The sequence below is a fragment of the Coccinella septempunctata genome, chromosome 1 (assembly GCF_907165205.1).
Source record: "Coccinella septempunctata chromosome 1, icCocSept1.1, whole genome shotgun sequence".
Classification (NCBI taxonomy): Eukaryota; Metazoa; Arthropoda; class Insecta; order Coleoptera; family Coccinellidae; genus Coccinella; species Coccinella septempunctata.
Window position 1 is genome coordinate 66,625,128 of NC_058189.1, and position 27,430 is coordinate 66,652,557.

General features: G+C 37.6%; 3 non-coding genes across 3 annotated transcripts; all 3 read left to right on the forward strand.

Moving 5' to 3' along the window:
- The first annotated feature begins 17,937 nt into the window (after nt 1-17,937).
- Trnaq-cug lies at nt 17,938-18,009 on the forward strand. The gene has a single exon. It is a non-coding gene; the product is annotated as a tRNA-Gln (tRNA).
- Nucleotides 18,010-18,326: 317 nt separating this feature from the next.
- Trnaq-cug lies at nt 18,327-18,398 on the forward strand. The gene has a single exon. It is a non-coding gene; the product is annotated as a tRNA-Gln (tRNA).
- A 428-nt stretch (nt 18,399-18,826) lies between these two features.
- Nucleotides 18,827-18,898, forward strand: Trnaq-uug. The gene has a single exon. It is a non-coding gene; the product is annotated as a tRNA-Gln (tRNA).
- Nucleotides 18,899-27,430: the final 8,532 nt, after the last annotated feature.

The window sequence follows — 27,430 nt, forward strand, 5'->3', positions numbered from 1 at the left end:
GTTCATTCTGATCGATTCTCACCAAATCTTCAGAAAATTTTAAATTGTCCTAAAATTCATTTTAGCTGTGATGAAGAAATTCATTGCTTCATAGTTTCGACACATCAAATAAAAGTCGGTATTTCTAATAATGAATGTATTTTCAAGTTGTGAACTTGTTTCGATACCAAACCGAAATTTCAAACTTTAACACCCCCTATCTGGAATTCAAAACATTTACGATCCCATGTTTATGGAACCTTTTTTCATAAAATCATTTAAGGAATCTCCTCTCTTCATTTTTACCTCCAATTTAGGAACATCCTGTAACATAAGGTCCTCTATTCTTGTCTGCAGAATGCCAGAGGTTAAAACTGGTTGAGACATGAAACCGCCAATAATTCCATAGAAATTTAGTTTAGGAAACCAAAATTTGTTATTTCTACAATAATAATCTATAAGGTGGAGCCTGATGATAGGATACAGTAGGTACAAAAATTAAGAGAACATCCACTATAATTCAGTAGTTCTAGCAGCCCTAACAGCGTTTATAAAAGCTGAAAAATAAGGTCTTCCTTATTGTTTTAGTGATGTTTATAGGTTTAACCACCACTTATTTACCCAAAATCATCGCGAGATGCACATAAAAGCTGAAAACCTTAATTTCTGAAACCTTAGGGTGGACCTAACCTAACCTAACCTAATCTAACCTTACCTAAAAGCACCTTACAGTTTATCTAAAAAATAAGGTCTTCTGCATCGTTTTAGTGCTGTTTATAGGTGGTACCATCACTAAAAACCACCATAAATAATACCAAGATGCAAATAAAAATCTGAAAACTTCAATTTCATAAATCTTGGAGTGTTCGTCAAAAAAACGGTGTTATTGGTCCACTGCTCTGAATGCGGTTCTAGAAAAACGTCCTATTTGTAAAAACGCTACAAAACAAAATGCATTCGAGGCTATTTTTTTGTTAAGAATGATGAAAATAAAAAATCTCAACGAAAATATGTCTATTTTAGACAACCAATATGCCTTATTTCAAGGGGGGTGACTATTTTTAGTCCCGGCGTTTGGAAAAATCGTTGAATGGAAAAAAATTATCGTAGGTACCCTTTTTTATCCGCTCCACCTGAGTGCATCCTTGTGGGACGGCGCAGCAGGGTCACCATCAGCTTCATAAATATGTATGCCCTAGAAAATTATACGTGTAGATGTGCGATAGATATCAATATGCATGTAAACATTCTGCGCCCCATGTTTGAACTGAATTATTAGGCTCCTAGATCTGCATGTATCATTCCGAGACGCGCTGTCCGTTTATACCTTTTGCCCGTCTCGTGTTCAGGAATACCCGGACGGGACCCTGGACCAGAAGACATGGAAATTCTTCGGCAGATCTACGCGGTGGTGTGAAGTCGTGTTGATGATTTGCATACAACGTTTTGCGGAGGTCGAAGGTTCGAATTTTTGAAGGAGTTTTGTGGGATGTCCTCTGGGGGATGTCCATGTCTTCTTTTTTACCAGAATAGTTAGAAAACGAATGGAAGAACTCTTTTTCTAAAAAGCCTAACAATTTTTAAAATCGAACAATAATGATAACATGTGTATGAGATACAATTGCAGCAGAGGTTAGCGTAACGAGGTAACTACACTGCGCAAAAAAATTAACGCACATTCTGAAAATCTCAATTTTAATGGAAGTTAACTCTACATTGACTTTATAACTTATTTTTTATGTTCTCTCGGGAAGGTTTTGAACGAAACAAGACACATTAAATATAAGAAAAATTCAGGATTTCATCGAATCTTATGTGAAAGAAGAGAAATGAACAATTGTCAAAATACTGAAATGCTGATAAGTGATTTAATACTTGGCATTTCCACCCCTTGCGTTAATTACAGCTCGGCAACGACGGTTCATACTCGAAATGAGTGATCTTAAAATGTTTTGATCTAATCCTTCCCATATTTCTCCGAGTTGGATTCCTAAGTCATTAAGAGTAGCTGGATGATTTTCTGAACTTCTCAGCCTTCTATTGAGGTTGTCCCAAACTTGCTCAATCGGATTGAGATCTGGACTTCTTGCTGGCCATTCCATTCGAGAGACTTCAACCTCTTCAAGGTACTCCTGAACTATGCGCGCACGATGGGGACTGGCATTATGGTCCATAAAAATGAAATTTTCACCAATGTATGGGGCAAATGGCACTACATGCTCTTCAAGAATGTTCCTTATATACTTATCAGCATTCATAGCTCCATTATCAACGCCCTATACCATAATCGATCCTCCCCCGGAAACCAGTAGTATTCAGGAAATTGCACTGAGCATATCTTTCATGTGGACGTCTGTATACAAGAGAACGTCGATCACAATGGCAGAGGCAGAATCTAGACTCACTTGTGAAGAGAACTCTTTCCCAATCTGCCTCTTCCCAATGGATATGCTCTCTCGCAAAATCCAAACGCGCCCTTCGATGGGCTGGGGTAAGAGCTGGGCCTCTTGCCGCGACACGAGGCCTTAAATCATATTCTCTGAGGCGATTTCTTATTGTCTGTGTGCTAATTTGCACCTCATGAGTTCGCTCAAGCTGAATTTGAAGGAGGCGAGCGGTTGCAAACCGTTGTCTCAACGAAGAACCTCTCAAGTAACGTTCTTGAATGGCAGTTGTTACCCGTGGTCTACCCTGTCCTGGTCTTCGGACATTCATACCTGTCTCCCTGAATCGCTGCAACATTCTGGACACACTTGTATGGGAAACTCCAAACCTTTCTGCAATTCTTGTGTATGTCCACCCTTCTTCTCGCAAAACTACCGCTTGGGCACATTCCTCTTGGGTGAAATTGCGTGTTTCGCGTTGCATAGCGATCGAGTGTAGAAAATCAAACGAAAGAAAAACTATTGATCACTAGAATTGATCGAGAACAACTGATTTTAGAATGGAGCCAATACATTCAAAATCTGATAATATCATCTTTTTTTATTCTTGCTGGGAAAAAACATCTGTATTGAAGAAAACCGTTGAAAGTGGATAACATATGCATGCATAATTCTGATAAAAATAATTATCATTGAGAACACCTTCAGTTGTAGAATTAATTTGAGATTTCCATAATGTGCGTTAATTTTTTTTCGCAGTGTATTTGATATTGAATGGCAACTCGTACTCCAAAAGTTGATCTTGAAAAAGCAGAAAAATGTGAGATGATCAAATTAAGTTTCATATGTCAGACTGACCTAAAATTCACAACCCAATTAAAAAAAGATTCGGAAACTGCATGTATAGCCCGAAAACTATCTTGAAATTTATAAATGTAGAAATGATTAACCAGATGATTCATGGTTTCTTTCGCCATTCGAAACACGGTCGAAATTGATGTCTCCAGATGCTTTTCCAGAGACGCATCCAAATTACACTCCAATCAATTTTCGCATGGGTACTGAAAAACCCAAAAACTGTTCACTTCATGTACTCATGAGGTTGCGTGTAGTTCAATATTTCAGAAGCAGAAGAATCGCTCTGTGTTTTCCAATGATAGCCACGATGCAAAACAGCACACCAACGTATCCGAACATTTGAATCGACCATAATGGAATATTGTTGTGTGCATTATCACAAGCGATGGCAAAATTTCAACGCTTACGACGAATGTAACCAGTTAATTGAAATAAAGTGCTACACGTTTCTAGAATTGCACAAATGCAATATGTTGGCACGCCGGCTGACACTTGTCTGCACACAATCAGATATATACAGACTGTTCGCAGTTTATCCACATAAATATGAAACCAATCGATTTTGTGCGAAAAATTCGAGTAGCTATCGATTTCTCAAGCAAATAGTTTCGATGGAATTTACATTTTGGCTTGTGAAATATTATTGTCAAAGATTTATTATAGTTTTTGTCGCAAAGAATATTCCCATTGAAGGAGTGGTGATAGCTCAATGATTGCTATAGTGAGTTATATTGAAGGAAGACAATAGATTCTTGATGTCAATAGAAACCCTTTTATCCTTTACTATTTTTTCCGAATCCGCTCGGTTTACTAGATACAGGCTGTTGAAAAACCATAAAAAATTGTTATTTTTAGTTCTCACACAGATGTGTAGTGTCACAGATTTAGCTAGTTATTCTAAAGGTAATTTTGTTTTTCCAGGGGTGGTACAGCTCATTATGAAAAGTTAAAGTGTCGATATCTTTTTATCAGGGCCGAATCTGAAGAAATGCAATATGCAGGAAGACCTATTTCGAAAATTCACTGAAATAACTCTTTGAGGAGAACCTGGACTAAAAAAAGTTTCAAATGAAGGTTGCTTGGTATTCATTTAAGCTGATCTTGAAAATCATTTCATGGTGAAGTAGATTTTTTTGAATAGGCAATATACATTTTCCTTTGCAAAATATTAAACTTCCAGAAAAAGTAAAACATTTTATCTTCTTCGTTTTTCCCATAGAATGAATTTTTCTTGAAATATGACGTAAAAATGGAAAGAGCTTGATGGATCAAAAAATGTTTCAATTAAAAGTCTTAATCTTAAGCGTACATCGAATCTGAGATTTTTTTCATATGGACTTCGATTTTTCTTTGCAGAATCTAGTAAAAAAACTAGGAACATTTTGTCTTTTTCGTTTCTGCCATAAAGTAGGTACTTAATCGCAAGTGCATTTATGTCATATGACTGGAATTTCTGTCCTTTCTTTAAATTATGGTAATTTGGTCGAGACCCAAAGAAGTACGACAAATAGATCTTGATATTGTCTTTCATTTCTGATGATACCTTATGACTTTGACAACTTGTGACCGTTCATTCTATTATTAATCATTCAATCCTGAGAAAGCTGTCAATATTTTGCTAGAATAGGGAATTCTCTTCAATTTGGGTTATCACAGCATATGCAAATTCAAACTGAATAATTATGAGTTTCATTCATGAAATTTTCAAATGCACCGCGGAAACTATTCAAAATCATTCTTCAAATATGAGGTTTTAAAATTTAAATCACTTCGTTTCTAGTTTACTATTTGGCAACAGCGACTAGAAAATAAAAAGAACAATGGCTTGTTTCTAAGAACAGCTGTTGATTTGCAGCCATCATAAGGCGCGTACTAACTGGCGAGCCTCAACAGCAACCGACCATAAAAATCCCATAAAATTTGACGACCTACCGCGTTCGTCGCAGACTTCATAGACATCCATCTTTATCTATCTCATCAAGATAGTGTATTTGTTGTCTTTTCTTATCAACGCATATTTCAGTCGATGTTGTTAACTTGTGCAATAGAAACGAAACGCTTTAAATTTTGAATACCCATTTTTACTTTTAATCTTTAAGTACTTAAAATATTTTTTTTGGGAAACGGTTGAAATGGTTATTTCAAAATGTGACTTTTCAAAGATATTTCATAAAAAATACATCATTTTTGTCAGGAATAGTATTCCTTATTCAATGCGATCTGCCAAAGTAGCGCTGATTTTCGGATTCCAGAAAAGCTCTCCTGTCATTTATAACCCCTCAATTTCCCAGGCGCGAAGTACCGTTCACACATAACTTCTCAGCCTCCAAGAATACACCACAGTCAATTTACGTCCACATATTTAACAAATCCAAGTCACTTACGAGGCGACAAATGAAAAATGAATCGTGCACCGCGTCTTGAAAGATGTAAACAACGCATATTTTACTCCCATCGTCATTAGGAAATTGTCGAATTTATAACCCCATCTGTTTATACAGTCACGTACCGTCTGGCTGAGTAATGACAGCTTGCTTCACTTTGTTTTCTGAATAAATTTGCGCCTAGACCGCGTTCTGTGAAGAAGAGGCGGGGGCGGACGTGATCGATGGTTCGCTCTGTGGATTTCACCTTCTGTCGCCGTGGTCCATTGGTTGGGGGAAAAAATTAAACATCGATGGATTTCTAGTTGTATCAGGTCATAGACATAGAGACATGGACTATGCCTTGTCTTTCTATCTATGCATAAAATACTGTCAAAAAAAGTGACAGAGAGAAACTGAACATCGGGCTAGTTGTCTTTTTCTAGAACTTTGATTGGTCTGCACTCACCTTACCAGGAGAACGATCGCTGCTTTAAGACCACAGATTGTCCATTACTGCGCAAAAAAATTAACGCACATTATGGAAATCTCAAATTTATTCTACAACTGAAGGTGTTCTCAATGATAATTATTTTTATCAGAATTATGCATGCATATGTTATCCACTTTCAACGGTTTTCTTCAATGCAGAAGTTTTTTCCCAGCAGGAATAAAAAAAGATGATATTATCAGATTTTGAATGTATTGGCTCCATTCTAAAATCAGTTGTTCTCGATCAATTCTAGTGATCAATAGTTGTTCTTTCGTTTGATTTTGACCCAAGAGGAATGTGCCCAAGCGGTAATTTTGCGAGAAGAAGGGTGGACATACACAAGAATTGCAGAAAGGTTTGGAGTTTCCCATACAAGTGTATTCAGAATATTGCAGCGATTCAGGGAGACAGTTATGAATGTCCGAAGACCAGGACAGGGTAGACCACGAGTAACAACTGCCATTCAAGAACGTTACTTTAGAGTTTCTTCGTTGAGACAACGGTTTGCAACCGCTCGCCTCCTTCAAATTCAGCTTGAGCGAACTCACTCACTGCAAATTAGCACTCAGACAATAAGAAATCGCCTCAGAGAATATGATTTAAGGCCTCGTGTCGCGGCAAGAGGCCCAGCTCTTACCCCAGCCCATCGAAGGGCACGTTTGGATATTGCGAGAGAGCATATCCATTGGGAAGAGGCCGATTGGAAAAGAGTTCTCTTCACAGATGAGTCTAGATTCAGCCTCTACCATTGTGATCGACGTTCCCATGTATACAGACGTCCACATGAAAGATAGGCTCAGTGCAATTTCCTGAATACTACTGGTTTCGGGGAGGATGGATTATGGTATGGGGTGGAATATCTTTGACTGCTCGCACAGACCTAGTGGTCGTTGATAATGGAGCTATGAATGCTGATAAATATATAAGGAACATTCTTGAAGAGCATGTAGTGCCATTTGCCCCATACATTGGTGAAAATTTCATTTTAATTGACGATAATGCCCGACCCTATCGTGCGCGCATCGTTCAGGAGTACCTTGAAGCGGTTGACGTCTCTCGAATGGAATGGCCAGCAAGATGCCCAGATCTCAATCCGATTGAGCAGGTTTGGGAAAACCTCAATAGAAGGCTGAGAAGTTCAGAAAATCATCCAGCTACGCTTAATGACTTAGGAATCCAACTCGGAGAAATCTGGGAAGGATTAGATGAGAACATTTCAAGATCACTCATTTTAAGTATAAACCGTCGTTGTAGAGCTGTAGTTAACGTAAGGGGTGGAAATACCAAGTATTAAATCACTTATGAGCATTTCAGTATTTTGAAAATTGTTCATTTCTTTTCTTTCACATAAAATTCGGTGAAATCCTGAATTTTTCTTCCATTTAATGTGTCTTGTTTCGTTCAAAACCTTCCCGAGAGAACATAAAAAATAATGTTATAAGTCAATGTAGAGTTAACTTTCATCAACATTGAGATTTTTAGAATGTGCGTTAATTTTTTTGCGCAGTGTATTTAGGACTTGATGACCTTTCGAGCATGAATTATAGGCACGGTTTTATGAATTGCAAACTGCCTCTCGGACCATATCGACTTAATTTCATCATTCCCAACCACGCACCACCCTTATCAGCATCCACAAACCACTCGTCCGAATCGTGGTCGATGCAGCCGCGAAGTTGCGACCGTCGAAAGCGAAACCACTCAGACGTACGTCCGCCGCTTGATCGATCGCTCCGGGAAATCAAAATAATCGGAATCTAATGATGTCAACACATCCCAACCGCCCTGGACCGGGTCCGGGCCCAGGGACCACGCTTCATTTGTCTTGCGTACCATCATCCATCCAGCGTAGATCGGGCCCCCGATACACCGGACGTTTTAATGGGCAAACCATGTCCCGGACCCGTATTAAGCAAAACAAAAACGACACATCAATTAGGCAACTTTTGGGGAAAGCTTTTTTACACGCATTCGTTCATTTGCGTTAATATATGAGGACGAGGTATGCGGCAGGACGCTGGACTCCCCGACTCGTCGCGTATGGTTCATTAATACCTGCTACGGCTCCATCCTCGACCCTTTCGGTGGTCGGAAAAATCGGGGAAAGTCAGACGGACGCGAATGGAACGAAAGTTTCAGAGCGGAACTGAAGGCTGCCTGACAATAGTGGAAAAAAGTCTGTGGACGACGTGTTCTGTGCTTGCTGTCAACCATAAACCAATTATTTTTTATTTATCCTTCTTCTTCTCGTATTTCGTGTATTAAATTTATGGTTTCATCTATGGAGAGTAGAGAGTATGGAGAGTAGAGAGAAGGAGAACGATCGCTGCTTTGAAACCACAGATTTTTGTCCCTAACACTAGCGCACGCTTCAACATTTCATCATGATCATATGTTGTTCTCTTATCGAAAATTGAAAATAATGATATTCTAATCATCTGTCACCGGAAAAACCGTTCACTCAGCCAACTTCAACTAGTTCAAATCAAAATTTCGTCATCCACTGATCGCCAGCGCGGCTATTGGAGAAAATATGAACTATCTATTGGTAAAATAGACAAGTAACATCGAGTCCATTATAAGCACTTTCATCATCTACCAATATGTGTGGACACTCACAAGCAACTCTCGCAGTATCAAACCACTCTAGAGATGCCTTCGAGAAGTTTTTCATACGTCTCATAGTTCTCTTTTTGCGCTCGCACACGGATGTCAACGTAAATAGAAGAAGATTAATAACTGGCTCTGTGATCTCGGACGCTCACCTCATTATGCAAAAGCCACTTAACGAGGCCTATGGCTCTCTACGATGATAAACTGCTCACAAATTGTTACACGCGCTGTACAAGTGTCAGTGACGATAATCAGCAAATGTCATGATTTGTTTTCTAGGATTATTTTCTGTGTCGACATAGTTATTCAGCCGTTTTGGAGTTATCAGTTGGGATTGATGTACTGGTATGTATACTCCATTCACTTTTATAAAAGCACTCGGTTGGTCATGGAAATTTGACACATTCCACTCTGTATAGTACGAAAATGTGAGGTTATAACGCTTGTCAAAACATTTTTTGGTTTTAAATCAACGCTGTGTTGCCTGTTCTACGTAAAAGTTTCTGTTATTACGTATTTTATCACAATGTCGAATCTCTCCGGAAAATATGTGAAGAACATAATTGAACTTTATACAAACTGATTGAAGGCATACCAAATCCAGTTATTTGCATGGAAAGATAATTACAAGAATGTTAAATTCTTCAACAAAAGTCGTATCTTGCATCGATATAAGTAAAAGGAATTAAAAGATTTCAAATCAAGGTGAACTTCACCTTTGAACAGAAATTTCACATGAATAAACAATTAACAGGACAACTGGTGCGTATTTGTGGCTGTTCATCTTAATACATTGATGCGTAATAATAATAATTAGGTATTTATTGGTACCTCAAGACACTTACAATGTATAGACAAGTCAAATGAAGAATAAAAAAATCAATTTTCGGGAACTTATTCTACGATGATATTAATCGAAAATGCTGTAGTTAACTTTTCGCATTAATTCACTCAAACATAAAATTCTCAAATGCCACCACTTTTTTGGGTCTCCCAATAGAAGGAAATTCTTTGTTATCCTCTTCATTCACAATCTTTCTGATTGCGAAAATATTCAGCTGAAATATAAGTCGTTTAAATCCAGATGAAACATTATATAAATTCTCTTACATTGAATATGTTCGCTACCGTCTGACGTATTGTGGATTTTAGAATATCAGGGTATAACAATTTGAATGAGCGGACCTGAATTCTAAATAGCACTTCCTGAAACCCTGTCTCTTTTTTCAATAACTTTCGGCATTTTCGTAACAAAAATTGATATCTATTAGTTGTGGCAACGGGGTTATGACATTAACCACATGGCCAACCGTGTGCTTTTATAAAGTGAATGTAGTATAGGTACAGCAGTATTTAAAGTTTGCAAAAAGGAGGTTTTCTCTGTAATATCCTGTTCAATCTGTGTATATGAATTCACATAAAGATTACAACTCACCTGTGCACTTTGCTGACATAGTGTGAAGTGATAAAGAAAATGGTGATCTTTCTCGAACTTCCCTGGTAACTTGATGCAATAAAATGTTCGAGCATTCTACCCATGCCTTCTCTCTCTCGACATCACTCCAATTGTTTCCAGCTCATTAGACCGTAGACTACGGCGCCATATCAGCCCAACAAGCACCGAAAAAAAATACCATCACCATTTTATAGCCATTTTCTGTACCTGTCCAATGTCCGCGTCAACCTTTTTCGTGAAATAACGAAGGATTTGTTGTTCACCATCGGCAATTAATTTGAGAGAGAAGAATGACGACTGTCTTAAAACTCGAGGAGGGAGATAAGATAACGCTAACATGGGTTTCTTTCGACAAAGTGGTTGTAAAAGATCCGGAGAATATTGTCGAAGACGTATATATAACTATTTATTAGTTGATAAAACTAACGACGACAGTGCGGTTGAATATTTTAATCGCGACGTTCTGATTCTTCGATGACTAGGTATAATTCGGTTACAAAACGTATTCGAAATGTTGTTCGATAAGGGGCGACTAGATAGGTTGATGTAATTGTGGTTGTTCACGGAAGGTGAGTTGTGGAGGTTGATAAAATTCGGCCCTGATTAAAAAATGTTTTTTTGTACCATCACAGGTTGGCCTGATAGTTCAAACTGTTTCAGTTGTTTTTCCAGAAGATGAAATACCTATTCAGCTCAATACCTATACTCCATTCACATTCATTTTATCAGTCGGTTGGCCATGAAATAATTTTCTCAAGTTTTTGTAACTAGAACGGAGTGAGGTTGTCACTCATGAAATGTCGTTAATATCATAACGCCGTTGCCACAACTAATATCAATCTTTATTACGAAAATGCCGAAAGTGATTGAAAAAAGAGACAGGGTTCCAGGAAGTGCTATTTAGAATTCAGGTCCACTCATTCAAATAGTTATACCCTGATATTCTAAAATCCACAATACGTCAGACGGTAGCGAACATATTCAATGTTTTATCTGAATCTAAACGACTTATATTTCAGCTGAATATTTCCACAATCGGAAAAATTGTGAATGAAGAGGATGACAAAAAATTTCCTTCTATTGGGAGACCCAAAAAAGTGGTGGCATTTGAGAATTTTATGTTTGAATGAATTAATGCGAAAAGTTTACTACAGGATTTTCGATGAATGCCATCGAATAATAGGAATAAGTTCTCGGAAATTGATTTTTCTATTTTTCATTTGACTTGTCCTATACATTGTAAACGTCGTAAGGTATCAATAAATACCTAATTATTATTAATATTATATCAATGTATTAAGATGAACAGCCACAAATACGAGCCAGTCGTCCTGTTAATTGTTTACATATTCATGTGAAATTTAGGTTCAAAGGTGAAGTTCATCTTGAGTTGAAACCTCCTTTAATTCCTTTTACTAATATCGATGCAAGATGATTTTAGTTGAAGAATTAAACATTGTTGTAATTATCTGTTAATTCCTTCGGGAGATACCCATTCCCAAACACTGCATCATATGTATTTCATTTTCGGGTTAATATTTTTGAAATCTATTACTGATGTAACGTATTCAAACTTTAGCCAAAGAAGATAACGAACATTAAATCTCCTCAAGTTGGTGCATATTATGATATTAGACTGATCTCTTGTATTTTCCATGCAAATAACTGCATTTGGTATGGATTCAATCAGTTTGTATAAACTTCAATTATGTTATTCGTCATATGTTTTCCGAAGAGATGCGACATTGTGATAAAATACGTAATAACAGAAACTTTTACGTAAAACGGACAATATAGCGTTGATTTAAAACCCAGAAATATTTTGACAAGCTTCATAACCCCACATTTTCGTACTATACACTATACAGAATGAAATGTGTCAAATTTACATATCCAACCGAGTGCTAAAATAAAAGTGAATGGAGGCTTTTAAAGTTCAATTAATACGAGAACTCAAGCCGGTCGATCATCAGCATTGTCGTATCTTCGCTGATTGGAGCCTTGAAATGCATCAAAATGATCCCGATTTTCATCTAAGAATCATCTTCAGTGATGAGCCCATTTTCACCTCGGAGGCTACGTTAATAAGCAGAATTGTCGAATTTGGGGCTCGTAAAATCTAAGAATGGTTGTTGAAGAGCCCCTCTATCTTCAACTTATCACTGCTTGGTGCGGTTTTTGGGCTGGCGGTGTGATTGGATCTTACTTATTCGAAAATAAGGCTGAGGCAACTTTTAAGTTGAATAGATTGCGCTACCCAGCTATGATTAATGATTTTTTTGGCCGGAATTGAAAGATATTGATGTGGACGACGTTTATTTTCAAAAAGACGGTGCTACGTGCCACATAAGCAAGGAAACCATCGCCATTTTGCAGGAAAAGATTCCTGATCACAATTGGCCACCAAGATCTTGTGATTTAACACCTTTAGACATTTTTCTTTAGGGCTACGTGAAAGATAAGGTCTATGCCAATGCTCCACAATCGATTCAAGACATCATAGATGGAATTCCTGAAGTTATCGAGGACAAACATCTGCAAATGTGCGAATAGGTCATGGAAAATTGCATGAGAAGGATATGGTGTTGCAAGCGTAGCCGTTGCGGCCACTTAGCTGATATCGTTCTCCTTCCTCTTTAAAATGAATTAAACATCCATTGATTTCTTTTAAAGAATACTCGTTGTTTTTCAAAATCAATATGAAACCTCTCATGGTGGCAGTAACACGTTTTTCGAAATATATTCCTGTGTTTCGTCCAGCCCTGCAGCGACCATACCCTGATGAGCTTCTCCTAATTGGCGATGCTATCAACATACGAAATTTGTCAGCTTTTTCAACACAATGCACCCGCTTAACGATCGCCTTTTATTTCCTTGGCGCCACACTAAAACAATTTAACGAAGGCCTGACCAGAGGGCGCTTAATGCCCATCACAATCGAGCCAGCTCACCTCAGGCCATAAAACGTGCACAGAGAAGGCTGAGCGGCGTATACGGTGTAATCGGACTCTATGGTGAGCGGTCAGGGTACTAAAAAATTTTATTGGGGCTATTACCGACACTAAAATGTGCCCGTAACTGTACGCGCCGATTTTTCGGCTGTCGAGGCATGCTGCGCTCGGGTGGCGTCTTTGTTTTAAGGTCCCACAGAGAACCCCTGGGACATATTTACTTATATGAGTTCATCAAATTGATATTTGGCATTTTGTATAAGTTTCTCAGTGTGCTGTGAAAAACCACAGGGCGCTGAAATGTCACTATATCGGGTTTTCCAATAGAAGGTTCATTTTGATATTGAAAAAAAGAGTATTTTTCAAGAGAAATCAATAGATGTTTATTCAGTTGTAAAGAGGAAGGTATGCCATCAACAATGGAAAACGATTACAGCCAAATGACATCCAGGGCTACGCTTGATGTACCTTTTCATGAATTTTCCATGGCCAATGAGAACATGTGAGGCAGTATGTCCTCGATAACTTCACGAATTCCATCTTTAAGGTCTTGAATCGATTGTGGACCATTAGCATAGACCTTACCTTTCACGTAGCCCCAAAGAAAAAAGTCTAAAGGTGTTAAATCACCAGATTTCGGTGGCCAACTGTGATCAGCAAACTCTTCTTGCAAAATGGCGATGGTTTCGTTGCTTATGTGGGACGTAGCACCGTCTTGTTGAAAATAAACGTCGCCCACATCAATATCTTCAAATTTCGGCCATAAAAAATCATTATCCATGGCTCAATGCACAATCCATTCACCGCACCATCCTCATATTCGAATAGGTATGGTCCAATCACACTGCTAGCCCAAAAACCGCGCCAAACAGTGATACGTTGAGGATAGAGAGGCTCTTCAACAATAATTCTTGGATTTTTCGAGCCCCAAGTTCGACAATTCTGCTTATTAACGTAGCCTTCTAGGTGAAAATGGGCCTCATCGCTGAAGATGATTTTTCGATGAAAATACAGATCATTTTGATGCATTTCAATGACCCAATCAGCGTAGATACGACGTTGCTGATGATCGACCGGCTTGAGTTCTTGTGTTAACTGATCTTCAAAAGCCTTAATACCTAAGTCTTTATGCAAGATATGGTGTAATATCATTTGTGGAGTGCCTAATTCCAAAGATCGACGAGCAATCGAGAAACCTGGGTTTTCGTCAAAAGAACGGACTTATAATTTCTTAGGGCTAATTGCGACTGTGTGCCCTCCTTTGACTCAAGAGACCCAACCGTGACCTACAGATCCTTCCACTATCCGGGCATGGATAGTCACCAACCAGATCTGGCCGCCGCTGTATTCTTCTCGAGTCTCCATTATAAGTGTGCACCATAGTCCTCCACTGTGACCTGTCTAACGCTAGTTGTTCCCAATTATGATTGGCATTAACTGATTTTAGGGATTGATGTAGTGTATCCTTAAACCGCCTCCTGCTTTCCGGGCTCCCTCTGTCAATTCGCAATACAGAGCTTTTTGGGGGAGTCTTGTATCTTGCATCCTCAGAATGTGGCCGCTCCATCTGAGTCGGGCCCTCGTTACTTGAGTCTCAATTGTGGTACAACTCGCGCGTTGCAAGACTTCTGCATTCGAAACTTTCTGGAACCATCTGATGTGCATTATCTGTCTTAGATGACGTTGTTGCGTTTGTTCAAGCTGTTTAATATGTCGCCTGTAGGGCGTCCAGCTTTCGCTTCCGTAAAGAAGCGTTGGGAGGACGACTGCTTTGTAAACAGCTGTCTTGGTCTTCAGATTGAGGTCGTGATTTTGAAGCACTCTGACTTTTAGCTTCTAGAATGCCCGTTATGCGTTATGCCTAACTGATACGGTTGTGTACAGTACAGCGTAATATTCTCAGTTGTTCTTGAGCGACGTACAGGTCAGATTTCTCCACCAGTTTCACTATTGCCGGCCCAGAAGGTGCTTCAAGACTATCCAAAAATGCTTTAGTTTGTCTAACCGTGACTGCTAATTTTTCAGCATTCTGTAGTGAATTTCAACAATTTCAATGCCTTTTTGAAGCTTGTATCGTTCCATTTTTAATAATGGCGTACTTTTTACTTGTCAAATGTCGAAAAATGACAGCTTCAATATTGACAGCTGCCCAAATATCGGGCGAGACAAAATGAAGCGTCTTATTTTAAACCCTTTAGTTGACACTATGTTCTTGACATCCGTGATAAAAAAATCATTTCACTGTCCCCAAAACTGCAATCGTGTTTTCCTCCTATCTGTTAATGCTTCAGCAGTAAACCAGAAAATAAAGTCGAAACGCAACAACCTTATCATTGGCGGACGAACGTTAACTCCTCATGGCTTAACTGCCAGTTTTAACTTAATATCATAATAAATTCAACATATGTGAACACAATTTTTACGGCATCGAAACAGATAATGACCATCGGGATGGCCTTATAAAAGCTTTTAGTAAACTGTTTAATGATTTGTTCTGGAACTATTAAAATTAACTCGGTAAATTACCGCGGGTGCTTTCTGAGAACCATCGCGGCTCTACCTGAGCGCTTTTTCGATTCTGGTTTTTATTAGGAAAATGGAATAATTTATGGATGTGGCCGAAGATTATTCGGATTTCCGAGACAAATGCACCTGAATGGGTTCTCATGTGGCGAAGTTATCTCGGGAATGTCTTTATGATTAGTATTCGTAGTTAGTCACCTTCCATTTGAGACGGCAGGTAACTTTTATTTTTATGCGACTTCTGAATTCTGGAATGGCTTGAGCCGGCACATATCGAGAAATGCTTGTAGAACGAACATTTTGAAAGGTGAATCTACAGGGTGGGCAAAATTCGTTGTCCACTAAGAGGATCTCGAGAACTATAAGAGCTAGAATAAAACCGATGACACATTTCGAGCCCTATTTTAGAGAAACAAAGAATCGTAGCCTCCTACGATTCTTCGTTTTTGTGTTATTAGCAAAAAATTAGATTTTGACGATTTCGAAAAGTTCTCACAACTTTTTTGTCTTCGAAGTTACAGATCTGAAAGTTGAACCTTCTCAGGCACTTTTATACGTAGAATCTACTGATAAAAGATTTTTTCAAATTCAATAAAAGTTTGCATTTAAAAAAAAACCAAAGTTCGTTTAATGATTAAAAATGAAAAAATATTTTGTGCTCGTCAGTAGATTCTACGTAAAAATGTGCCTGTAGAAGGTTCAACTTTCAGATCTGTAACTTCAAAGACAAAAAAGTTATGAGAACTACTCGAAATCGTCAAATTCTCATTTTTTGCTGATATCTCGAAAACGAAAAATCGTAGGAGGAATCATTCTTTGTTTCTCTGAAAAAGAGCTAGGAAATGTGTCTTCCGTTTTCTTCTAGCTCTTATAGTTCTCGAGATCTATAGAATTGTTCTGAAAATATTGCCGCTTATACAAAAAAATACTACAAACTTCGTTATTTATTATTCATTTGAAAGGTCTTGGAAGCCTCTTTATGACGGTGGATGAAAAACGTAATTTTGATGGACCGTTTCAACCAATAATCAATTTTCTATCTTTAATGGACCACCCTGAATACTTTGGTTATTTTTACAATGTACAAGTCCATTTTTATCAAGCATGATGAAACAATTCAATCTTTCAAGAATGTAATTTTTAGGTTTGTAAAAAGGGCTTAAAGAAAATGGGCTTGTACAATAAAAAAATAAACAAAATATTCATTTTGAGCTGAAAAATTAATTTTTGGCAGAAACGGTTCATAAAATTACGTTTTTCATACATCGTTGTAAAAAGGCTTCCAAGACCTTTCAAATGAAGTATCTCTCAACCCCTCTCCCAAATTAAATTATGAGGGGTTGTAGCGCCCCTTCTAAGGGGGTAGTCATTCAAGCCTCAAATATATATCAAAAGATGCCCCCAGACAAAATAATTCGACTTATTTCGGGAAATTCTTCCAATCATTATAGGATAAGAAATATACGGGGTGGCTCATCTGAACACCCTGTATTTATGGTTGGATGTTGGATTGGATTCATTAGTTCCTCAGTTTAAATCGTGAGATGAAATCCCTAAAATAACCCCCCCTACTAACTCATTTTACATTCCACCTTTCTAGCTCGAAGATTGATACATGTCAATGAACAGATGCGGACTTTGAATAATTGTGTTCTGATCCATTATGTCGACAATTCATCATTTGTTTCCGTAATGTACAGACTACAGACAGGGAAGTTTCGACAACATAAATCACAGACAAGTTTAATTAAAAATCGTTGAGCGAATAGCGTTTAGGGAAATGTGAAAATAGATAGATCTTCCCTGAATGAAAAAAAAAATGATTGAAATTATGGAATACAAAATATGTATTATACAAGGTGTAAATGAAATTAAATTTGTTCACCGATTTTTTGTCAAAAAATAGTGTAGATATGTGTTTTTCCCTGAAGGGCACCTTTGAAGAGCAATGCCTTATTTTCATTTGAAACCAGAAAACTGACTGATATTGAATTGAGCGGTCATTCTATGTGAACCAGCAGTGTTCCCCTAAAAAAGCCATCCATTCAATTCGTTTTTCAAGGAATTTCTTTCCTTTGTCATAATATACCGTCAAAAAATAAAATTTTATAGCTTGATTAATTAAAAAAAAAAAGTTTTCCTGTAATTTCTGGAAGTAACGGGTAGTGTGAGTGTATAGGCTGCAATTATATTAGCAGGTAAATTCACTTGCTGGGTCCAGCAAATATCTATTTGATTCGCAGAAAGAGTAGTAGAAAAACCCTGTGAATTTAAAGGGTGTGTTACGGTTTCATGTTTTAAGGGTAGATTATTTCAAGGTCCCATGGTGTAATGGTTAGCACTCTGGACTCTGAATCCAGCGATCCGAGTTCAAATCTCGGTGGGACCTGTATTTTTATATCTTTTTCCTTTCCATGCAAAATCAAATTTGTATTTAGTTTGAGTTGATATCTGATAAAACCGCTTGATACGAATTAAGACGTGGATAAATTCTATGAATATTGTATAGTTATTATGAATTCAACAACGAAATCAACTTTATGCTAATTTCTTTGAAAATGGTGAATGCGCTAGGGCAAATGAGCTTTTAATTTCCAATTTCCATACGTATTTTCGAAATTTGGTTCTGTCATGACATACACGATATTATTTATTTATTGATCCAATAGAGGTGTTATACGCCTGAAAAGTTAAGTTTCGCAGCAAGGTCCCATGGTGTAATGGTTAGCACTCTGGACTCTGAATCCAGCGATCCGAGTTCAAATCTCGGTGGGACCTTTGTTTTACCTTTTGTTTTCCCATTGAATTCAAAATTCTTATTTTTTTTCCCAATTTTCATCGAAATCTGGTAAATTGAAAAAAAGGCCTAGGCACGAATGTAAAAAAATTTTGATCTTCGATTTCGTCGGAAAGAGATTCATTATTAATCGAAAATTAGGACAACTTTATCACAATTAATGAGATGAAATTGTTAATTCGATACTTTCGATATACTGCATAAGCATAAGCCAAACCAGCGCTAATAATTTCAATTCATATACAAGTATAAATTGTAGCTTCACCGGAATTTTATGGTGTGAAAATATTTATTAGTTTTCCAATTCACCAACATTCAAAAACATGAGTATAAAGGGTAAATCAATAACTGATCGTAATAATTATGGCATACATAGTATGACACTAATCATAATAAAAGCTTTCAACAGGGTTCCATGGTGTAATGGTTAGCACTCTGGACTTTGAATCCAGCGATCCGAGTTCAAATCTCGGTGGAACCTACACTTTTGTCATCGTGGATAACGTCATGATTTAACTTCTATCTCTCCTATCTATATTCAAATTTCTAATGAATATTTCTCGGAAAATGATATCAATTTCAAATGTTGATCTGGGATTTTTCAGATTGAAACAGGCTTCCGAGCTCATAAGTCGCTTATCTTACGCCCCCCTTAGTTTGAAAAAAAATTCTGAAAAAATTATCGCGAAATCTATTTCAGACGACGTAAATTCTGAATCTGTAAAAAATTGCCTCGATTATCTACAATTTTTCACCCTAAATTGCACGATACATCTATTATGATTCTCTCAAAAGTGACTTGATGCATCTAATGCGATGAAATTGGTACTGAACCATTCATTGTCCAGCCATATGTTAATGTTTTGTTTCATTTTTGCGATGCCGGAGTCACCTTAAACAGACCCGTACTTGAAATTCAATGAAATTTTGTCGAATTTCTAGGTGTTCTATTTCAGCCATCTTGGATATTTTATATAGACAATTTTTAGTGAAACGACTTATTTTGATGAGTTCTACCTTCTGTAAAAAAAACCTCACCTTTGAAAAGGTCAGTTTTGGCATACAGGATTTTTTTCGAAGTCGCAGAGTTAAGAAGCCTATCGATTTTGGTGGAAATCCAAGCAGTAATTAAAATTTTTCCGATGATTAGTTGGGCGCAATTTTAAATCTATCGATGTTTAATTTCGCTCGCTCTGAAGCTTTACGAAGCCTATTGACTCTGCTCTGGTCAGAATCGATTCGGCAGTTTTCGAGTTTTTTTGAATTTAACAGAATTTTCAGCCATATCCTATATGAAAGCAGTAGGTAATTTGGGAGTTGATTATATACGAAAAGATTTATATTTCTTCAATAGATTTCTTCATTACACAGAAATAATTAGATTATAGATTTCTTTCATTTAGATTATTACGAGGATTATTACTCTACAGTGCGCTACCTGATGTAAATTTTTTTATCTAGAGTTATAGTGCTTCGTAATTTTTTTATATCGAGAATAACAGAAGATTTTTGGTGTTTAAATAAGAGATTTCATGAAATCTTGAAGCGCTGTGTGTCAATTTGTGAATCATCTAGATCGAAGTGATCTTCTGAGCCACGTCGATGGTTCAATCTTGTCGTAAATCACCTCTCATCCTTTTTGCTGACAACCTGTATGTAATTCTATACTCAACTCATCGCGCGCCTAAATTCCACCCGTAAATCCAGGACCTGCAGAACCAGATTAAAGATACGTACAACCTTCCGACGTGATAATATGATTAACAAAGTCATAATTTTAATTTGACCATGTACCATAATTAATTACGTTCGGACTCTGCCCATACACGCATTCGTGAAAAAGTTAAATAATTATCGATCACGACAGGTAAGTCGTTCTCTAGGGTTTACGACCGCCCCCCCGGGGGGCTCCAAACTCCACACAATTGATAACCTGTTGTGTTTACAGACAGTGTTTGTTATAATATATATTGGGCGTGTTCTAAATCTCAATTTGGTGAAATATGTGCGCATTGACATTTTTTCGTTTTATGGCTTACTTTGGGCCCGGTTCGGCCTTAGGGACACTTCCTTCCTACCTCAGGGGGGCAGGGCGCCCTGGGGGGCCGCGGGAGCTGGTTTGCATATGGGATCATGTGGAAAGTTGGATATGGGGAATAATTTATTTATCTGATTTTTTTTATTAATAACGATCACGTTGGGGATAGGGAGAAGGTGCATAAAATTGAATAATAATTTGTTAAGGTCGGTTATAAGAATACTGATGTACTTAATATATACAGGGAGGGCTTTGACTTCTACTATATACAGTGCAAGTCGAAAGAGTTGATAAATGAATATTTCTCGTGATGCATAGAAAAGAAGAAATGATAATCGTTTCTCTTCTCGTGAATTACTCATTCAATTTTCATGAGAAAATCGCCGAGTTGGACGAATTGAATTTATCGAAATCAAGATTTTCAAACTATGATTAATACCAAAACTTTTTATTTATTCAGTAGATTCTAAGTGAGAAAGAGGGGGTCGCATAAAAAAACCCATATCTAAGGAGGAAACCTCCAGAGTTCCATACAATTTATCATGAAAGGTCAAAATTATTCATCGAAATTTAATTTTCTTTGTGAAATCACAGACTAATAAACAAGACCTCCACAGCTTTTACAACCTTCCCATTGGAAGAACATTTACGAGCTTTTAAACTTTTTATCAATTGAAAAAAGAGATGATTTATTTATTTATTAATTCAAACTCTAAATCACGAATTTTTTGTATGGCAACATGAGATTTGTGTGCAGGGGCCTTGTCCTCCAAAAACAAAACCCCTTTGGATAGCTTTCCGCGTCTTTTCCCTTTAATTTTCCTCCGTAGAGTGGTCAGTAATGTCGAATAGTAATCTCCGGTTATTGTTCTACCCTTATCCAAAAAATCAATCATGATTACTCCATGGCAATCCCAAAAAAGTGGAGCAAGAACTTTTCTAGCAGATTTTTGGACACGAAACTTCTTAGGTGTTTGAGAACCAGAGTGTCGCCATTCCATCGATTGTTGCTTTGTTTCTGGATCGTAGAAATGTACCCATCGTTTTCAAATCGAGCACAGATCGAACGCGATGCTTCTACCCTTGCACGATTTTGGTCAACATTCAAACATTTGGGGATTCATTTTGCAGCAAGTTTTGTCATGTCCAGATTGACATGAACTATATGATGAACGCGTTCGTATGAAATATTCAGTTCTTCGGATATCCGTTTTAGACCCGTTTGCACCAAACGCACTTAGTGTTAAGTGTCCCTTAAAATGAACCCTCAACTTAAATTGCGTTACACCAACTGTAAAGTGACATTTAAATGGCTAAAGCTAGCCTTAAATTCAAGCGCTCCTGTAATGACCACTTAGGTATTTAAGGGCGGGATTCTAACCTAAAATAATTTGTTGAACTCATAAACTGGCTGCATAACTGCTGTGGGTTTTCTAATAACGTCGAGTACCTTTTATTTGACAATCCATTTCATTATCAATAGTAATGCTAATTCAGCAACAAAAAGTTGTCACTCTTTGATAATAATATAATAGTTTACTTGACACTGACTGACAGGACAATAAAGTTAGGTTAATGAAATGATGAAAACGATCATCGGCAACCGGCCAACGAATGAAAAGGCTTTATTAGACTAGAATGAAGTTGCACCAAAATAAAAAACTGAAATATCACTAGATATGAAAACTTAAGGGCCCCTTACTTAAGATTCTGTTAAGCCGCAGTCGTGGAACTGACAATAAAATTAAGCGTCCATTAACTTTAAACTACGCTTAGTTAAGTACTCATTTTAAGGGGGATTGGTTCAAACGGGCCTTAGCCTAATTCGACGGTCTGATAAAATCACGTCATGAACTTCATCGATATTTTCGGGGACAGACACAGAAGCTGGCCTTCCCGATCGGCCATCATCTTCAATGGAAAATTTATCTCTTTTGAAGCTTGTAGTACTATTTTTCACGGTCGCATACGAAGGACATTGATCACCAAGGGTATTAAGCATATCTTTGTAAATCTGCTTACCTCTTAAGCCTTTTAAATACAGGTACTTGATGATGGCTCGATACTCCAATTTTTCGATTTCCACAATTTCGGTGGACATTTTCTTTCTTTTGATTTATTGCGTAACTCTGGTTTACTTTTTTGACCTCAAAATTCACACTGGCACTTCTAAAAAGTTATTGTTCGTTGCTATGGTAACGGAATATTTTTTTTATGCACGGAACTGGTCTAGGCTAACTAGATATCAATACGTCCTCGTAGTCATCATAACATTTATTCCGGAAAAATTGGGAAAATAAATTGTTTCTTCGTGGGGACCAAGCAGCGTTGATCGTTTTCAGTACCTGGATGGGTGACCGCGCTGTTATGAATTTGAACAAGCGCGCAAAACCTCCGGACCCAATCTATCGCCCTTTAGCGACGCGTGTGTCCCCAGTTCGAAAGTTTCTCCTCACCTCATCATCCAATAACAATTATACAGAAGAAACAAAGTGATGTCCCCGCGTTTTATTATCCCCATTGTTTCATTGTTTGTGTGTTCGTGAGACGCTTGGCGGGGTCCCCCGTGATTTATGGGGGCACGCGGGGAATGCAGCCGGCGCCATCGAGGGCGCCCCCAAAGCCCCCCTGCTCGCCCCCCCCTGCGACGGGGTTATCGTTATTCGTCGGTTTTGTACTTGTAGCCGCAATGATGGACCACTTACGGAATTCCCATTGTTTTGCCGGATGCCACGATGTACCATGTTTATTGTTATGGTCGGAGATGGTGTTGCAGAGGAGCGTTCCTGGTTTTTACCTCGGAGGTATAGAGCTACCGTCTAGGTTGTACTGTTTTTTACCAGGAAACAGAGTTATCTGGTTGAAATGGTATCAGTTTTAATGATGGAAATACCAATGTTGAAAAATTTGTCCATTAAATGCGATAAACACAAGGTACACTCAAAAATTATTGTTTACTAAAATGGGGAATTCTCCTAAATTTGGGTTATCACTGCATATACAAGTTTAAACTGAATAATCATGAGTTTCATTCATGATTTTTTCAAATTCACCGCGGAAACTATTCAAAATCATCCTTCCAATATGGGGTTTTAAAATTTAAATCGCTTTGTGCGGAGTTTACGATTTGGCAACAACGCATACAAGACAATGAAAAGAACAATGTCCGATCGCTTGTTTATAAAATAACAGCTGTTGATCTACAAGCGCGTACTTACTGGCGAGCTTCAACTGCAACCGGACATAAAAATCCCATAAAATTTTACGACCCTCCTTCGTCGCAGACTTCATAGACAGCCATCTTTGTCTATCTCATCAAGATAATGCATTTGTTGTCCTTTATTATCAAGGCATATTTCAGTCGATGTTGCCAACTTGCGCAATTCTCACAAAACGCTTTAAACTTTAAATACTCATTTTTATTTTTCATTTTTAAGTGCTTAAAATAATTTTTTTGGGGAAACGGTTGAAATGGTTATTTTAAAATGTGACGTTTCAAAGATATTTCATAAAAAATACATCATTTTCGTCAGAAGGAGTATTCCCTATTATGGCAATACCAATGCTGAAAAATTTGGCCATCAAATGCGAAAAACACGGGGTACACTGAAAAAAATTGTTTACTGGAATTGCCTGTAAATCGAAATCCTGTTACATAAAAACCACTTTTGTAACAGAAACTCAAAACATACTGTCGACCCAACATTTCGATTCCTGTTGAACTGGATGGAGTATGTCGTGTGAACAGGAAGAAATGTAGGGTTTGCAGGAACTCACTGTTCTCTATAATGGATTCCTGTTTTAGAGAAATAACATTTTCTTGATGCAGCTAGACTGAAATGTGATCATTACAGGAACTGTTGAGTTATAGAAGTAATAACAAAACTTTTGTGATAGTACAAGGAACGCGTTTGGGACGCTGGTAACTTGAGATGGTTTCGCCTGTGAATTAATTTTAGTGCTGGGTTTTCTAGGATGCTTCTTTGCATTCATATGTCGTTAAAAGTGAAGAAGAACGAAGCCAATACCTATTACTAGTATGTGAACTTTGAAATTTTCACTGCAATAGTTGTTGACATTAACTGAATGTCAGAATGTGAGTGGGTATACAATAATAGACCTATTCATTTTTTTGAGCATTTATAGTCTTGAATGACTTTAGATGATCTTTCATTCTTTTTTCTAGCTAGCAAAGAGCAAATGAAAATAGCCCTCTTTATGGAAATTACATTATTGAATTTGAGCCACAAGGAGAAGGGGAAGAAAAGTTTGTCATAGAGGCCATCTAGGATACAGGCAGCTGAGAGCTTCAGAACTCATTATCCCAATTATAAATTTCAGGATAGTTTTAAAGCTTTTCATGCAGTTTCCGAATTGGGTTGTGAATTTAAGATCAATCTGACGTATGGAAGTTCATTTTATTATCTTTCATTCCTGCTTCTGTTTTTTTTTTAATTTCAGATAAAATTTTCTGATAACTTGGAGAAGACTGCCTGAATTTTCTCTTTCTTCGAGGAAAGGACCAATTTTTGCAGTTCGAGATTCCCTTCAATATTAAATATTTCAGCTCATTCTGTAAACAGTTTAATCTTTTATAATTCACTACACTCGCGAGGAGAAATAGTTTTTACTGAGGTTTTTCCCTAAGCTCTATCCTCTGCTAAAACTGCTAAACCTTATACACATGCTCTAATTATTGTTCGATGTTGAAAATTGTAATGCTTCAAAAGGAAATATACGTTCAATCAAGGCAAACCAAGATGTCAAACTTTAGAACCCCCTCTGCCACCTCAGTGTTCCAAAACCGAAAAGCGATAAAGAAGAGCATACGCTAACAATAATCTCCCCATAACAAGGTCGAACAATTCTTCAAAAATCGGAAAACAAATCACCCCCAGCATTTCGACTCAATCCACTTCGGACAAACGCCAAATTCTATTCGAAACCCACAAAAGGATGCCTGTAAATTACGTTGTCAAGCTCTTTAACCGGCCAAAGTCATCATTCTTAGTCAGCTTAACCATTTATTCTTGTGTTAAACCTTCGGGGGACTAGCCTGTTGTACGTATTTACACAGGGAATCATTGTTGACAAACATTTTCTTAACAAAAATTTCATGGTGGCCTCACCGTTGGACGTCTCGGATTTCACACAGTTGAAATCGATCTCGGGAATTTGGTTCTAATGTTCCCCCTCGGGTGGGTATTATGTTGGCTGGCCTGTTTGGCGAAATGTTGTGGGTGGTTTCAACCCCGCCATTTGCCATTGTCAAAGTTTTATCTCATTTATCTGTATCGATGTCTCGACTCTCGCTGACACAGTTCTGGAAACGCGTCAGATTCCAGGAAGTTGTAGGTTGGACTTCGAGGAGGTATATTACTGAACACCACACGGTGATCATAAGAATTATTTCAGGATTCAGGTACCGGAACCGTTTATATCTGAGTAGTTTAGTTGGGACCCTATTTTTGAACTAAATTTTTCACCTTGATCATTCGTGTTTGGCAACTTGTTCCTGCTAATGGGAGCCTTATCATTTGGAACAATTTGAGATATCAATGGGGAATTCTCCTCAATTTGGGTTATCACTGCATATGCAAGTTTAAACTGAATAATTATGAGTTCCATTCATGAATTTTTCAAATGCACCGGGGAAACTATTCAAAATCATCCTCCAAATATGGGGTTTTAAAATTTAAATCGCTTTATGCGGAGTTTACGATTTGGCAACAGCGCATACAAGACAATGAAAAGAACAATGTCCGATCAGCTTGTTCATAAAATAACAGCTGTTGATCTACAGACGCCTACTTACTGGCGAGCCTCAACTGAAACCGGCCATAAAAATCCCATAAAATTTTACGACCTTCCTCGTTCGTCGCAGACTTCATAGGCAGCCATCTTTGTCTATCTCATCAAGATAATGTATTTGTTGTCCTTTATTATCAACGCATATTTCAGTCGATGTTGCCAATTTGTGCAATCCACATGAAACGCTTCAAATTTTAAATACCCAGTTTTATTTTTCATTTTTAAGTGCTTTAAATAATGTTTTTTAGGAAACGGTTGAAATGGTTATTTCAAAATGTGACGTTTCAAAGATATTTCATAAAAAATACATCATTTTCCTCAGAAGGAGTATTCCCTATTCTACCTCAAATCTTCAAAGGATTATTTTGAACCCGAGGTGTAGTTTTTAATTTGATCGGATACGAATTCGCTGAAATATTGGTCAGATGGTCAACAGCGAGATTTATAGTTGGGGAGCCGACGATGCTAAATCGGGATTTACTCGAGCGTCGTGGAGACCTAGTGGATTTTGAAGATTAGATGGTAGAAAGAAAAAAAAGTTCTATTATGTATGCAGTTTTAGCGATGGGAAAAACATCTGAAGGTTTTCAAAGATGTAAATGAAATCGTCAGGTGTACATACTCGAGCGTGTCAGATTGATACTGCATATTCCCTACGTGTCTCTGATAGTCTCTGATAATAAATTCATGTAAATCTGACAGTTTTTGTGGTGGGGCTGGACGTATGGTAGAGTTGAAAATGATTGAAAAAAATTTCCTATCGAGCGTGTCAGATTTTTAGAGGACATGTTAACTGGACCCAAAGGAAACTGCTTTTCAAGGCACACAATTCGAACTTGACGCAAGGTCACAGTTGTCCTTGAAAATGCAAAAAAATCGTGACTTGTACATTCTCGAGAGTGTCAGATTTTCATACAGATGCTTAATCTCGGTGTTGCAGACGTGGTGACCCATTAATCTGACACTAATCAGAGGGGGTTTTCTTAATCTGACAATTTGAATATGATAACAAGGCAGTTTTTCAAAATTTCTCCCTTCCTGTACCTCTAATCGTTTCTGTCTTCATTATGAAAGTTGTACTTATCAAAATTCTATACAAATTTTGTCTGAAGCAATTTCACATATCTACTCTTAACCGTTTTCGAGTTAGGGTGCGATAAGTGC